The sequence below is a fragment of the Gorilla gorilla genome, chromosome 12 (assembly GCF_029281585.2).
Source record: "Gorilla gorilla gorilla isolate KB3781 chromosome 12, NHGRI_mGorGor1-v2.1_pri, whole genome shotgun sequence".
NCBI classification, from domain to species: domain Eukaryota; kingdom Metazoa; phylum Chordata; class Mammalia; order Primates; family Hominidae; genus Gorilla; species Gorilla gorilla.
Window position 1 is genome coordinate 100,559,130 of NC_073236.2, and position 16,664 is coordinate 100,575,793.

At 40.6% G+C, this 16,664-nt stretch overlaps 1 protein-coding gene across 2 annotated transcripts in view; it reads left to right on the top strand.

The window, feature by feature from the left end:
- Nucleotides 1-2,917: 2,917 nt before the first annotated feature.
- CDKL4 (cyclin dependent kinase like 4) overlaps nucleotides 2,918-16,664 on the top strand; it is a 71,065-nt gene continuing 57,318 nt past the window's right edge. Inside the window, exon 1 of one of the 2 annotated variants that reach the window (XM_055377757.2) lies at nucleotides 2,918-3,075. The gene's annotated coding sequence lies outside the window, so the exon portion shown is untranslated. The remainder of the gene's footprint in view (nucleotides 3,076-16,664) is intronic. The other variant, XM_055377758.2, reaches the window with a different exon arrangement.

The following is a 16,664-nucleotide window of genomic DNA, read 5'->3' on the forward strand; positions in this document are numbered from 1 at the left end:
TTACATAGCAAGTCTCCTTCTCTACAAAAAATGAAATTAGCCAAGTATAATGGCACATGCCTATAGTCCCAGCTACTGGGGAGGGAGGCTGAGGCAAGAGAATCACTCGAGCCCATGAGTTTGAGGCTGCAATGAGCTATGATTGTGACACTGCACTTTAGCCTAGGCAACAGAGTGAGCCTCTGTTTCAAAAAAAAAAAAAAGGTACAAGAGGTTGTGCCTAATTCTGCTTTGTGTAGTAAGATTTGTAAACCAGGTTGTTGATAGATGAAGAGAAATTTATCATATGCAGTAAGAAAGCAAGGTAGGAACCTGTAGCCTAGACCAAGGCATATGCAAATACAGCATGTTCAAGAAATAGTGACATTGATTGAATGAACCAGAGTTTCTGGTGCCTGAAGCAGAGTAATAGGGCAGGAAGCTGCATAAAAAGATGGGCCTGGTTGTGAAGAGCCTCCTTATGAGAGAAGCAGCTAGGAATCAACAGTTTCAGAAACTGGAGAGCAAGTATCATGAAGATATAAATGGGTTGATGGATTTGTACATAAGGTGATACCTGTATACTTAATGAGAAATTTTTCTATAGCATGATAGATGGTGGAAATTATATAGGAATTGGATAGATGTGAATTTTATGAGTATTTGACTTTAGTGGAAGTGTATTTGGTCTCAAAAGAGGAAGGAGATAAAGGTTTTTGTTTTGATTTTGTTTGTTAAAGATGGGAGATTTGAGCATGTATCTAAGCAAATGAAAGAAGTGGAAAAGAAATGAGATGGATGAGAAAAGGAGAAGACAGTCACCTGTTTAGGGAAGTATGGAGATGCTATACCTGGCCATGATCACGGGGAGCATTTTGCTAATGCTGAAACAAAGTACGTGTGTGCTTATTAACATATAGCATTTCTAAGTTAGTCCTGGGAATAAAATGGGTAAGCTCTAGCTAAAAATCTCTTTCCCAAGTAATACATTATCTCCACAGAGCATTCATTACATTATTTGTTTCATTGACTTTCTTCCCTAATGGGTGTCAAACCTACGTCTGATTCTTAGGCCCCAGGTACTAGTACAATGCTAGGTGAATTAGGAAAATGGCCTCTGATCCATAGCTGCTTTTCACGCAAAAACCTACAGAAGTCTGCTGAAAAGGTATTTGGGTAATTAAACAAGACTGAAAAGTAATGACTAATGACAGAGAATCTTGCAAACTGAAGGTCTCTGCCCAGGCAGGGAAACGAACTAATCAATATTCAACAGTTACGTGCGCTGTTTTTCAGTGCTCTCGATGCCTTGGGAAAGAAGGGGACATGGTGTAATCACAGTATTAAGGGGAAAGTGGTTGAAATGTTTCCTGAGCGCTCTCATTCAACTTTTGCTCCGTTCACAGCCTGATGCTACAGGCTGGGCCCCGAGGTTATACCCACCAAGAGGAAGTGTGTCTGGAATTGGGGGGTTCTTGGTCTCACTGACTTCAAGAATGAAGCTGCGGAACCTCGCGGTGAGTGTTACAGCTCTTAAGCTGGCGCGTCTGGAGTTTGTTCCTTCTGATGTTCAGATGTGTTCGGGGTTTCTTCCTTCTGGTGGGTTCGTGGTCTCGCTGGCTCAGGAGTGAAGCTGCAGACCTTGCGGTGAGTGTTACAGCTCTTAAGGCAGCGCGTCTGGAGTTGTTCGTTCCTCCCGGTGAACTCCTGGTGTCGCTGGCTTCAAGAGTGAAGCTGCAGATTTTCGCGGTGAGTGTTACAACTCATAAAAGCGGCGCGGACCCAAACAGTGAGCAGTAGCAAGATTCGTTGCAAAGAGTGAAAGAACAAAGCTTCCACAGTGTGGAAAGGAACCCGAGTGTGTTGCCACTGCTGGCTCGGGCAGCAGGCTTTTATTCTCTTATCTGGTCCCACCCACGTCCTGCTGATTGGTAGAACCCAGTGGTCTGTTTTGACAGTGCGCTGATTGGTGTGTTTACAATCCCTGAGCTAGACACAAAGGTTCTCCACGTCCCCATCAGATCAGTTAGATACAGAGTAGCGACACAAAGGTTCTCCAAGGCCCCACCAGAGTAGCTAGATACAGAGTGTCGATTGGTGCATTCACAAACCCTGAGCTAGACACAGGGTGCTGATTGGTGTGTTTACAAACCTTGAGTTAGATACAGAGTGCCGATTGGTGTATTTACAATCCCTGAGCTAGACATAAAGGTTCTCTACGTCCCCACCAGACTCAGGAGCCCAGCTGGCTTCACCCAGTGGATCCCGCACAGGGGCTGCAGGTGGAGCTGCCTGCCAGTCCCGCGCCGTGCGCTCGCACTCCTCAGCCCTTGGGTGGTCGATGGGACTGGGCGCCGTGGAGCAGGGGGTGGCACTTGTCGGGAAGGTTCCGGCCGCACAGGAACCCATGGAGGGGGTGGGAGGCTCAGGTATGGCGGGCTGCAGGTCCCAAGCCCTGCCCCGCAGGAAAGCAGCTAAGGCCCAGTGAGAAATCGAGCGCAGCGCCGGTGGGCTGGCACTGCTGGGGAACCCATTACACCTTCTGCAGCCGCTGGCCCGAGTGCTAAGTCCCTCATTGCCCGGGGTCGGCAGGGCCGGCGGGCTGCTCTGAGTGCGGGGCCCTCCAAGCCCACGCCCACCCGGAACTCCAGCTGGCCCGCAAGCGCCGTGCGCAGCCCCGGTTCCCGCTCGCGCCTCTCCTTCCACACCTCCCTGCAAGCTGAGGGAGTGGGCTCCGGCCTTGGCCAGCCCAGAAAGGGGCTCCCACAGTGCAGCGGTGGGCTGAAGGGCTCCTCAAGTGCCGCCAAAGTGGGAGCCCAGGCAGAGGAGGCGTCGAGACCGAGCGAGGGCTGTGAGGACTGCCAGCACGCTGTCACCTCTCAGAAGGATCAGGGCTGGGGCTGCGAGCGCCAGAGGAACCCGCTCCGGAAGCCGCAGTGCCCCGCGCGCCCTAGCGTTCCGGTTGCCCGGGAGACGCTGCGGCGGTTCCGCTGGCTCCGAAGTCGCTGGGTACACGGCCGCCTCCTCCGAGCGACACGCGCGGGAGCTGGGGCTGGGGCTGTTCGGCGCTGCTCGAAGCTGCGTCACCGTCGCCCTGTAGGTGCAGTAAGTGCGGATTCTGCCGGCGGCGGGGAAACTGGGGGCAGCGTGCGGGGTTGATGGGGTGAGCTGCGAGGTCTAGACCGCGGATCCTAGTTGCAGGAACCAAGAAAAGTTCCCCGAAAGAAAAGCGGGACCGCCTTCCGCTTCGGTGGCCCCTGGAAGGGAAGGGGCGGATTAGAGGTGGCAGCACTGACCCGGTGAGGGTCCCTCGGGGCGGAAATGGTGCTGCCCGGGGAGTGGGCGGCGGCGGGGGCCGAGGAGCGCGCGAGGCGGAGGCCTACCTATGGCCGAGAAAGAGAACTGTCATTAAATGAAGAAGGCTGAAGACCAGAGGCCTGGAAATAAAGTGGATTTGTGCTTGACTTGCAGATCTGTTATGTGCACACACGAAATGTGATATATTTAAACAAAATTACTTTATCGGATTATGTATAATTATGTGGTATTCTGGTTTTCTGGGGATGCTTTTAATTAGTCTGTATTGTCAACTGGACAGGTTTATAAACAGGTGTGTGTAATTTTGAAATTCAATAATTCAGTGTTATGTTGATAAAACAATGATTTAATGGCCCATTTGACTAATTAGTTTTATTAAATATAAATTCATGTTTGGTTTGGTTGAAAACAATAACAACATAGGAGGTTGTGACTTTACCAGCCTGTGGATTCCCTAACTGATCTGGCCTGGTCTTCAAAATCTCTTTTTCCTCGTCATTCCTTTTTTTTTTTTTTTTGAGACAGGGTCTCACTTTGTTCCCCAGGCTTGGGGGCGGTGGCGCCACCTTGGCTCGCTGACCTCCCAGGTTCAGCAACCTTGACCTCCCAGGTTCAGCGATCCTCTTGCCTCAGCCCCACATGTAGCTGGGACTACAGAGGCAGGACACCACGCCCAGCAACTTTTTTTGTATTTTTAGAAGAAATGGGGTTTCACCACATTGGCCAGGCTGGTCTCGAACTCCTGGCTTCAAGTGCTCCACCCGCCTCAACCTCCCAAAGTGCTGGGATTACAGGTGTGAGCCACCACGCCCGGCATCCCCATCATTCCTAATGCCACTGTTTACATGAGTTTCCTAAAGCTCCTAGATTAGAAAATGTGTTTTTTCACTCTTCTTTTTTTCTATCTCTCCCTTTCTTGATTTTTGTTTTCCTTCTTTCAGTGTATTCCTTAGGCTGGCTTGAGTCCTCAGGACTTGATTTGTGATACAATCATGGAAAATAACCTACCTCCAAGTCTATTCTGTTTCTGTGTACATCATTTTGCAAATCCTTGAGACTAAGGAAATTAAATAGAAATTTTCAAAGAATTTAGTGAGCCACTCAGGTATCTATCTACCTCTTTTGATAATCATAAGTGGGCTCAGTTCTATACCTGTCTGCCTTTGTACACAGAACTTTAACTTGAGAGTCAAATATTTGGTAAATTCTGAAGTCAGGAAGCCCTGTAGCCAAAAAGTATAAAGCTTCAGTTTGAAGGTCAAAGATGACTATGAAAAATAATTTCGCCAGGCATGGGTGGCTCATGCCAGTAACTGCTGCACTTTGGGAGGCCAAAATGGGAGAATCACTTGATCCCAGGAATTCAGTATCAGCCTAGGCAACATAATGAGACCCCACCTCTACAAAAAATACAAATATTAGCTAGGCATGGTGGCACATGCCTGTAGTCTCAGCTACTCAAGAGGCTGAGGCAGGAGAATTGCTCAAGCCCAGCAGGTACAGGCTGCAGTGAGCCCTGATCGTGCCACTGCACTCCAGCCTGAGTGACAGAGTGAGACCCTGTCTCAGTTAAAAAAAAAAAAAAAAAAAAGGAAAAAGAAAAAGAAAACTATTTTCAACCAATTGAATCTACTTTCTGCCAATAGGTATATCACCATTTAATCTTGATTTCTTGTCCAAGTACTGTATTAATAATCAAAATGTACTTATTGCCTTTGCTTTAAAAAGTGAGTCATTTTACATATTTAATAGAAAGGTTAGAAAATAACATTACGGTAGGGCCACAACGGAGGTCCACTATGTGCCAGACAATAGGATAACAATAGAAGGCAATGTGATAATGTTTTTGAAAGGGTGAAAGGAAGTCGTTAACATAGCATGCGAGCAGAGAAAGAGCCTGCGTTTGAGGATTGGGAGAAGCTAAGCAGAAAGACATTTGACTTGAACTTGAAAAAGATGAAGATTTAAGGGTCAGACATTCCAGGCAGGGGTATGAAGGGAGACTTAGAGACCTGAAAGTGTTTGGGGAAGAATCTGAGAAGTGATGCTGGAAAGGTAAATTGGGGCCACGGCGTACAGAACTGTAAATATCATACTACAGTTTGAACTTTATTCTGTGGCATTTGAGGCCATAAGACATTTCCGAGAAAGGATGATATCTCATCCTGTTGATGTTTGAGAAAGATGTCTTTGGTGTAATAAAAGTAAATATAAAGAAGAAAAGTGAGATAACACACTTTAAAATAACTACTTTGATATAATAATTTCAAGCTGGCAATAAGAGTATAATTAACTCATATATCTGGACTCACTGTTTACGTTTTGCTCAATTTTTATGTTGTTTATCGTTTTCTTTTTCAATGTGTATATAACACATGCATATTAATTTTTCTGTACCATTTGAGAGTAAGTTGCATACATCAGATCCTTTCACCCGTAAATACTTCAGTGTATTCCCAAGAACTAGGACATTTTCTTATATAATCACAGTACAAATTACCAAAATCAGGAAACTGATATCAAATCCGCAGTCGAAATTTAGATTTTGCCAATTATCTTAGAAGTATCCTTTATGGTCATGTTGTTCACCAGTCCAGGATCCAGTTCAGGATCACACGTCGCATTTTGTTTTTCCATCTCTCTAGTCTTCAATCTGGAACAGTGCTTTGATCTTTTCTTTCATGACGCTGACACTTTTTATTAAGAGTACAGGCCGGTTATTCGTAGAATGCCCTTCAGTTTGGCCATGTCTATTGTTAACCCATAATTAGATTTAGATTTTGCATTTTTGCCAAGAATACCACAGAGGAGATGTGCCCTTCTCACTTGCACATTTGTCTTTTCTAGAAATTTCCTGTAATGGAATTATAAAATATGTAGGATTTTGTGTCTGTCTTCTTTCACTTAGCATTATGTTTTGGGGCATGTGGTTCTTTTTTCTTTTCTTTTTTTTTTTTTAATGTTCATCTACATTATAGCAAGTTCATTCCTTTTTGTTGCTGAATAGTATTTCGTTGCATGGATAATCCACATTTTGTTTACACATTCATCAGTTGATGAACATTTGGATTGTTTTCCGTATAGGGACCTCTTCTGAATAATGGTGCTGTGAACATTTGCTTACATGTCATTGTTAGATCTATTTTAAAATTTTTCCTGGATAGATACTGAGGAGTGAAATTGCTGTTTATGGTTAATTTTTTTTTTTTTTTGAGACGAAGTCTCGCTCTTGTCCCCTAGTCTGGAGTGCAATGGCACAATCTCGGCTCACTGCAACCTCTGCCTCCTGCGTTCAAGCAATTCTCCTGCCTCCCGAGTACCTGGGATTACAGGTGCATACCCCCACACCCAGCTGATTTATTTTATTTTATTTTAAGTAGAGATGGGGTGTCACCATGTTGGCCAGGCTGGTCTCGAACTCCTGACCTCAGGTGATTCACCTGTCTCGGCCTCCCAAAGTGCTGGGATTACAGGCGTGAGCCACCACGCCTGGCGGTTAATTTTTAAGTTAGATTTGTGTTTAACTTTTTTTTGAGACAGAGTCTCACTCTGTCACCCAGGCTGGAGTGCAGTGGCACAATCTCAGCTCACTGCAACCTCCGCCTCCCAGGTTCAAGCGATTCTCCTGCCTCGGCCTCCCAAGTAGCTGGGATTACAAGTGTGTGCCACCATGCCTGGCTACTTTTTGTATTTTTAGTAGAGATGGGGTTTCACCATGTTGGCCAGGCTGGTCTTGAACTCCTGAGCTCAAGTGATCCACCTGCCTCAGCCTCCCAAAGTGTTGGGATTACAGGCGTGAGCCACCATGCCTGGCCCTATGTTTAACTTTTAAGACATTGCCAAACTGTTTTCCATTGGAGCTGTGCTGCTTTACATCCTCACCAGTGATGTGTGTGAGTTCCAGTTTCTATCTTACCAACACTTGATATTGTCAGTCTTTGGATTTTAGTCATTCTAATGTGTGTGTAATGCTATCTTATTGCAATTTTAATTAACACTTCCCTAATGGCTAACAGCATCCTTTCATGTGCTTAGTAGACATTTGTGTATCTTTGGTAAAATGTCTATTCACATCTTTTGTCCATTTTTAAATTGGGTTGTTTAACCTCCTATTGAGTTGTAAACATGCTCTATGTATTCTGGATACAAATATTTTATCAGATATAAGATTTGCTAATATTTTTCTTTAGTCCGTGGCTTAGCTTTTCATTTTCTTAATGGGGAAATTTTTTGAGGAGCAAAAGATTTTAATGTTGATAAAATCCATTTTATCCATTTTTCCCTTTTATGAATCATGCTTATGGTGTCATATCTAAGAAATCTGCCTAACTGAAAGTCACAAAGATTTTTCTCCTCTCTTTTTTTTCTAGAAGTTATACAGTTTTACATTTTGGTCTTTGTCCATTTTGAGTTAATTTTGCTATATTGTGTGAGGTGTCTGTCTACTGTGTGTGTTTGTTGTTTGTTTTGCATATGGATATCCAATGGTCCTAGTATCATTTGTTGAAAAGACTATTCTTTCCTTGTCGAATTGCTGCAGCACCTTTGTCAAAAGTCAGTTGGGCCAGGCGCAGTGGCTCACTCCTGTAATCCCAACACTTTGGGAGGCCACAGCAGGCAGATCACTTGAGGTCAGGAGTTCAAGATCAGCCTGGCCAACATGGTGAAACCCCATCTTTACTGAAAATACAAAAATTAGCTGGGCATGGTGGCACATGCCTGTAGTCCCAGCTACTTGGGAGACTGAGGCAGGAGAATCGCTTGAACCCAGGAGACGGAGGTTGCAGTGAGCCAAGATTACACCACTGCACTCCAGCCTGGGTGACAGAGTGAGACTCTATCTTAAAAAATAAAATAAAAATAAAATAAAATTTAAAAAGTCAATTGACCATAAATAGAAGGGTTTATTTCTTGACTCATTATTATGTTTCATTGATATATGTCTTTATGCTGGTACCACAGTCTTGATTTACCATAACTTTATAGTAAAATTTTAAGTCAAATTTAAGATAAATTTTTAATATAAATATTCTAAATTTGTTCTTTTTCAAAGTTGATTTGGCTCTTCTGGGTCGTATGCATTTCCATATAAATCTTAGTTTCAATTTCTGTCCAAAAAAAGCCTGTTGGAATTTGTATAAGGAATTAATTTTTTTTAATTTTGTTTATTTTGGCTTTTTAGAGACAGGGTCTTGCTGCATTGCCTAGGCTAGAGTGCAGTGGCATAATCATAACTCAATGTAGCCTCAAATTCCTGGGCTCAGGTGATCCTCCCGCCTCAACATCCTAAGCAGCTGAGACCACAGGCGAGGGCCACTGGACCCTGGCTAATTATTTTTTATTTTTTTAGAGATGGGGTCTCACTATGTTGACCGGGCTTGTCTCAAACTTTTCGGCTCAAGTAATCCTTCTGCCTCAGCCTCCCAAAGAGCTGGGATTACAGGCATGTGCCACCACTCCTGGCCAGGAATTAGTTTATAGATGAATTTATGAAAAACTGATATCTTGCTGGGTTTTCAAATCCATGAACATGGCATTTTTCTCCTTTTATTTAGATCTTTAATTTCTTTCAATGGTATTTTGTAATTTTCAGTATGCAGGTCTTGCACTTCAGTTGTTAAATGTATTCCTGAGTATTTTATTAGTTTTTACATTAATTTGGATGGAATTGTTTTCTTAACTTTATTTTCAAATTGTTTGTTGCCATTATATAAAAAGATGATTTATTTTGCATATTGATCTTGTATCCTACTTCACTTCAAACTTGGTGATTATTTCTAGTAGACTTTTTATAGATTCGTTAGGATTTTCTGTAGATAGTATCATGTCATTTCTGAATAATGACAGTTTTACTTTTTATTTTCTTTTTTAAAAAATTATTCATATATATTGAGCACTTCATTTAATAACTATTTATTTTATAGAGACGGGGTTCTTGCTGTGTTACTCAGGCTGCTCTCAAAATTTTGGCCTCAAGCAATCCTCCCACCTTGGCCTCCCAAACTGTTGGGGTTAGAGGTGTGAGCCACTTTGCCTGACCTTACTTTTCATTTTCAATGTATATGCCTTTAATTTCTTTTTCTTGCCTTATTGCACTGAGAAGAACTTTCAATACAATGATAAATAAAAATAGTGAAAGCAAACATCTTTTTTCCAGTCTTAGGGGTAACACATTCAATCTTTCATCATTAAGCATGATGTTAACTGTAGATTTTTCACAGATGCCCTTGAGGAAGTCCCCTTGTATTCATCATGAATGAGTGTTGGGTTTTGTCAAATTCCTTTTTTGTGTGTACTAAGGTGATCATGTGATGTTTTTCTTTTATTCTATTAATATGGTATTTTACATTATTGATTTTCAGTATTAAATCCACTTTGCATTCCTGAGATAAGTCCTACAGAGTCACAGTATATAATCTATTTTATGTTTCCGGATTTGGTTTGCTAATTATTTTGTTAAGGATTCTTGTGTCTACATTCATGAGAATAATCTGTGTTCTTGTGATTTCTTTGTCTGACTTTCATCTGATTTCTTTGTCTGACTTTGACTTCTATCAGGGTGGTATTGGCCACATAGAATGAGTTGAGACATGTTCCCTCCTCTTCTGTTTTTTCAAATAGTTTGCAAAGGATTGATACTAATTTTTCTTAGGTAATGTTTGGTAGTATTTACCTGTGATGCTATCTGATCCTGGGCCTTTCCTTGTGGGCAGATTTTTAATTACTGATTGAATTTATTTACTTGTTATGGTTGTAATCAGATTTCTATTTCTTCTGGAGTCCATTTTGGTATTTTGTATCTTTCTAGGCACTTGTCCAACCAACTTGACTGATTTTGTTGCGTAAACTTGTTTGGAATATTGTCTTTTCATTTTTTTTAATTTCTGTAGTATGGTCCTAATTTTGATAACTTTTCTTTCTTTCTTTTTTCTTGCCTACTCTAGCTAGAGCTTCACGTTTGTTGATCTTTTCAAAGAATCAGTTTTTGTTTATTGTTTTCTATTGTTTTTCTGATGAAGAGTCAGCCATTAAGCATATTGTTGTTCCCTTGTATACGAATGGTTCTCTCTTTTCAAGATGTTGTCTTTAGCTTTCAGGAGTTTGGCTATGATATATCAAGGCATGGATTTCTTTGTGTTTATCCTATTTGGAATTCATTGAACTTTTAAGACCTGTATGTTAATGTTTTCCATTAAATTTGGAAGGTTTTGGCCATTGTTTCATAAAATATTGTTTTTCTGCCATTTTCACTTACTCCTCTCTTTCTGGGAATCTCATTACATGTATATTGGTACTATTGATTTTGCCTCCATCAGTCTCTGAGGCTCTGTTCATCTTGTTTTTCTTCTTTCATTTTGACTACTTTTTATTGGTCTATTTTACTGATTCTTTCTTCTGTCATCTCAGATCTGCTGTTTGTCCCATCTACAGGATTTTTCATTTCTGTTTTGTTTTTTTTTTTTTTTACTCTAAAATTTCCGTTTGGTTCTTTTTTTTATTTTCATTTTCCGATTGAAATTCCCTCTTCATTGAGTCATTGTCCTCATATTGTTCTTTAATTCTTTAAATTATAATTTGGTTTAATTATTTGAACATATTTATAACAGCTGCTTTGAAGACTGTCAGCTAAATCCAACATCTGAGTCTACTCAGAATCCATTTTTATTGACTTTATTTTTTCTGGGTATCAATCACACTTTCCTTTTTTTTAGCGTGTCTCATATTTTTTTTTCTTTCTTCTTCTTTCCTACTTCCTCCTAAAATCCAGTTTTATCTCCTAATTTTTTTTGTTGAAAACTTAACATTCTAGGTAATATTATAGCAATTCTGGGGTGTTTGTTATTGTGGTTGTTGTTGTGGTTGTTGTTTCAATACAAGGTCTCACTCTGTCTACAAGCTGGAGTGCAGTGGCATGATCATAGTTCTACAGTACTGTAACCTTGAACTCCCAGGCTCAAACCATCCTTCTGCCTCAGCTTCCTGAGTAGCTAGGACTACTGGCATGTACCACCACACCCAGATAGTTTTTAAAATCTTTTTGTAGAGATAGGGTCTCACTGTATTGCCCAGGCTGGTCTTGAACTCCTGAGCTCAATCAATCCTCAGGCCTCAGCCTCCTAAGTAGATTAATGGCATTTTTTACTCCCACCTGTTGCCCATTTGATTATCAATAAGCTTGTTCATCTTTCTTTCCCTCTTCATTGTTTTAACATAATTTAGTTGCATTACTTTCTACTTTGTAAGAATTTATAATATTTTTTTCTTATTCTTCAACTCTTGTTTCTACCTTTACTTTGATCTTTAAATATATTAAATGCTCACCATAAATCCTTTTGCTGAAATTTTTCCAGTCAACTCTTGATTGGATGAAGGCCTTTCACCAATACATTCAAGAGGACTATGGGTACAGTATTCCTTGAGTTCTTGCATGTTTTAAAATATCAGCTGGGTGTGGAGGCTCATGCCTATAATCCCAACATTTTGGGAGGCCAAGGTGGGAAAATCGATTTAGCCCAGGAGTTTGAGACCAGCCCTGGGCAGCAAACCAAGACCCCATCTTTACAAAAATAAATCAATAATATTAACCAGGTGTGGTCCCAGCTACTTGGGAGGCTAAGGTGAGAGGATTGCTTGAGCTTGGGAAGTCAAGGCTGCAGTGAGTCATGATTGCACCACTGCACTTTAGATTGGGCAACAGAGCAAGACCCTGTCTCAGAAAAAAAAATAAAAAATTTTTTAAATGTTTATCTATAGCTTTGCACTTGAAGGACACAGCTTGGCTGAATATAAAATCCTTGGTTTTCATTTTCCCTTGAGTTTAAGATGCCGCTGCACTGTTACTTTGTAATGTATATTGCTCTTGATAAGTCTGATGTCACTCTAATCCTCTCACACTTATTTAATCTTTTTGTCTGGAGGCTCAGAGAGTATTCTCTTTATCTTTGATTGTTTTATTCAAATATGTCTTGGAGTTCGTTGTTCTGGGTCAGTTTTCCCAACTACCTAATGGGCCTTTTCAATAGATATAATTAGATTTTATTTTATTTCCAGAAATTTTTATTGGATTATTATTTCAACTATTGATTCTGTTTCATTGTTTTGTCTTCTTCAGGGACTCCAGTTATACATACGTTGGGACTTCTCTTCCTGTCTCCATTTCAACTTTCTGTCTAAACTTTTACCTTTTTTTCTTCATTTTAATTCTCATAATTACTGTTCTGCCTTTCTTTAATGCCCCAATCAAATTTTCACTTGAATCTATTCTCCTATCAGCATCTCATAATTTAGTCATTTCTGAGATGATTTTGTCTTTTTCTGATGATTCTTTTCTGAGTTGAATCAACTATCTTTTTATATCTTTTTATCCAAATTTACACATCAATAGCCAAAAGAAAAAAGTGAAAATATAGGCCAGGCGCGGTGGCTCACGCCTGTAGTCCCAGCACTTTGGGAGGCCAAGGCAGGTGGATCACGAGGTCAGGAGATCGAGACCGTCCTGGCTAACACAGTGAAACCCCACCTCTACTAAAAAATACAAAAATTAGCCGGGAGTGGTGGCACGCGCCTGTAGTCCCAGCTATTCAGGAGGCGGAGGCAGGAGAATCACTTGAACCCGGGAGGCAGAGGTTGCAGTGAGCCGAGATCGTGCCACTGCACTCCAGCCTGGGTGACAGAACGAGACTCTGTCTCAAAAAAAAAAAAAAAAAAAAAGTAAAAATAAAAAAAATATATATATATATATATATCTTCTTAAATAATTTTTGTCCACTTGTGATTTGAATATCTGATTCATTGTGGCTTTTTCATATCTCCAAATTATGAGAGGATATTTAAATCAGTTTGGAGTGTTTGTGTTAGTTTTCTTTTGCTTCATGGTTAGATTTTGTGTGTTTTTTTTTTGTAAATGATTTTCATTAACTGAAATTTTTGGGTTCTCATTTCTTTTTTCTGACAATAATAGCATGTATGGGGACGGCTTTCCCCTGTTTCATTTCTCGGGCAGGTTTTGGCTGTTAGTAACTGACTATCATCCTAGGCCAAGAGAGTGTTTTCTGTCACTGTAGTAAAGTGCAGTTTCTTTCATTGATGACACTTTTTCCCTGTCTTAGTGGTGATGGGAGGATTCGCATGCCCTTCAATTCAGAATTCTCTTTTGTCTTGCAAGATGCCAAATGTATCCTTCTCGCTTCTTTTTCCCTTCACTGTCCAGTCTCCAACAGATGTCTTTCCCTTCCCTCTTGTCCTTTTATTCCCCAAAAATGGTGCCACACTGACTAGTGCCACCTTGAGACCCATGTTACTTTTACACCCCTTCCTTGTAGTGAGTGTTCTGATCTACCAGGACACTCTTAGGGTATTTTTACACTTGTGATGTGTTTTCTCTTTGGGAAGGAGGTGATCTTAAGTCTTTCTTAGGCCCTTCTTTTACTCTTCTGTCTTTCTTACAGCTTTTTAGATCTCACCCCTCTCATATCTTTGCGTTCTGCCAAGGTTTACAGTGGGAGCTCAAGAGATAATCCCTCCAGAATTTAGGCTTTTCTTTTCTTTTCTTTTTCTTTCTTTTTCTTTTTTTTTTTTTGAGATGGAATCTCACTCTGTCACCCAGGCTGGAGTGCAGTGGCACGATCTCGGCTCACTGCAACCTCCGCCTCCTGGGTTCAAGCAATTCTCTTGTCTCAGCCTCCTGAGTAGCTGGGACTACAGGCACGTGCCACCATGCCTGGCTAATTTTTTGTATTTTTAGTAGAGATGGGGTTTCATCGTGTTAGCCAGGATGGTCTCGATCCCCTGACCTCGTGATCCGCCCGCCTCGGCCTCCCAAAGTGCCGGGATTACAGGCGTGAGCCACCACGCCCAGCTAGGCTTTGCTTTTCTACCTAAGTTTGTAGAGTCCTGTGTCTTCTTGTTATATTGAAGGCATTGGATTTATGTGGTTTTATTTGTCCTGGTTGATTTGTATTGCTTTGTGGAAGATGTATGAAGAGATTAGGTTTAGGCAGCAGTCACTGTCCTTGGCTACCTCAAAGCCCCCACCACATGTACCTTGACAAGCCATTTAGGCATAACGTGGAGCATGTTTGTGAACATTGGGTATGGACAGAGGATAAGAAAGAAGAGAAGGCATTTGGTTTAGAATGTTCCAATTTTTAGATGATTCTGTCCATTCATGTAGAGATACTCATCAAGCAGTTGGATAGTTGGTCTGGATCTCAAATAAGAGAGTAGGAATTACTGCCTCCAGAAACTCTGTTATAATCCTAGTAAGCTGGAATTAGAGCTGTAAATTCCACAAAGGAATTTACAGGAATTGGTCTAATTCCTGCTTGCATACTCAGACTCATTTTCCATGAACATATAGTAGGACTTTTGAAAACAGAAATATTGAGTGGTTACTAGGTGAAGTACTATTTCCTGGAGCTTTATTTTATTGTATTTAGCAGTTTGGTTGATGTGATTACGAGATCTAAATATTAGTCTGAGGAATCAGTCGTTACTGAATCTGTTGAGAAAAAAGAAAAAACATACATCAATAGATCAAATCAACTACCTAGAGGGAAATAATAAAATAATGCATACATTAAAACTTCATAATTAAGCTTCTTGTCATATTTATAGTTTCCCCCAATGACTGTAGTACTTATCAAGTAGGTTAAATTAACAAATCTATAAAGTTTTATACTAATAACTTTATCTCATTTTATTTTAGAGACAAGGTCTCACTCTGTCACCCAGGAAGTAATACAGTGGTACAATCATAGTTCACTGTAACCTCAAACTCCTGGGCTCAAGTGATCTTCCCACCTCAGCCTCCAAAAGTGTTGGGATTACAGGCATGAGCCAATGCTCCCAGCCAGATGCCAATAACTTTCTAAAGCAAATTCCCAGTTTCTCCTACTCTCTTTCCAGCCATCTATTACTATGCAAATTATGCATGCTCACATCTAAATTTCTTTAAAATAATAATACATAGGTAAAAATACAGTATAACTAATAGGGCTTTCAGAACATAATCTGTGATGGATTTTCCATGTGTTACTTGAGTGTGTATGCTTGAATTTTCTTTCTTTAATAGGAAATCGAATTCATTCCCCCCCAAAAAAAGCAGCACTGTAAAAAATAGTATGTCAGTAGTCATTATATCCAGGTAAACATTTTTCTCCATTGTATATTTTTATGGTGGCAAGTGGAAGTAGATGATTTCTTTCACCATTGAGATAATCTGTAGTTGGAAAAGACAATATTATTAGAGAAGTTTTAAAAAATGTGTACTCATTTGAAACAAGAGAAATTTACAAGTAGTCAACTTTTTCACTTGACATTTTGTTAATACCAAGACCTGGATAAAGTGGTTCTTCGAATTATACACTCTTTTTGTTTGTTTGTTTGTTTGTTTGTTTTTGTTTTTGAGATGGAGCCTTGCTCTGTCGCCCAGGCTGGAGTGCAGTGGTGCAATCTCAGCTCACTGCAACCTCCACCTCCAGGGTTCAAGCGATTCTCCTGCCTGAGCCTCCTAAGTAGCTGGGATTACAGGCCTGTGCCACCACACCCGGGTAATTTTTTGGTGTTTTTAGTAGAGACAGGGTTTCACCATGTTGGCCAGGCTGGTCTCGAACTCCTGACCTCAGGTGATCCACCTGCCTCGACCTCCCAGAGTTCTGGGATTACAAGTGTGAGCCACTATGCCTGGCTGCATTATGCATTCTTTTGCACTTAACTGAGAGGCTGTGTAATGTAGTGATTAAAATTGTGTTCTTTGAAATCTCACTCCGTGGGTTCTAATTCTGTATTACCTTCACTGTGTCTTTTCTCGTCTATATAATTGGATAAAAATAACACCTACTTCATAGAATATTTGTGCAGATTCTATGTAATTTGTATAGAACAATGTTAAGTGCCATTATTATTGTAATTGTTATTAGGTTATATTAACAAGATTCTGCTGGATAAAGTGGGGTGGGGTTTTTGAGACTAATTAGAATTTTTCTATTTTTAATTCTTAGACTGATTTATTTAAATATGTTGGCCTTAGTCATCATGTAATGTTTAATTCGGTCACCAAAACATTCATTCAAGAATGGATGACACAAAACAGAAAAACCCAGTATTTCCATAGAAATCACTATAGATGTGAAAGAATTCATAAGAATGAATGCTTTCTTTGTGTTTATTATTTTCTTTTGGGGCTAAGAACTTAAGAATCTGTTCTTCCATGAAAATAAAAGCTAGGAGCAATAAATACCCTAAAAGGATTCTGTTATTGTTTTGTGTTTTTCAGACAGAGTTTCACTCTTGTTGCCCAGGCTGGAGTGCAATGGCACAATCTCAGCTGGGTTCAAGGGCCTCCTGAGTAGCTGGGATTACAGGCA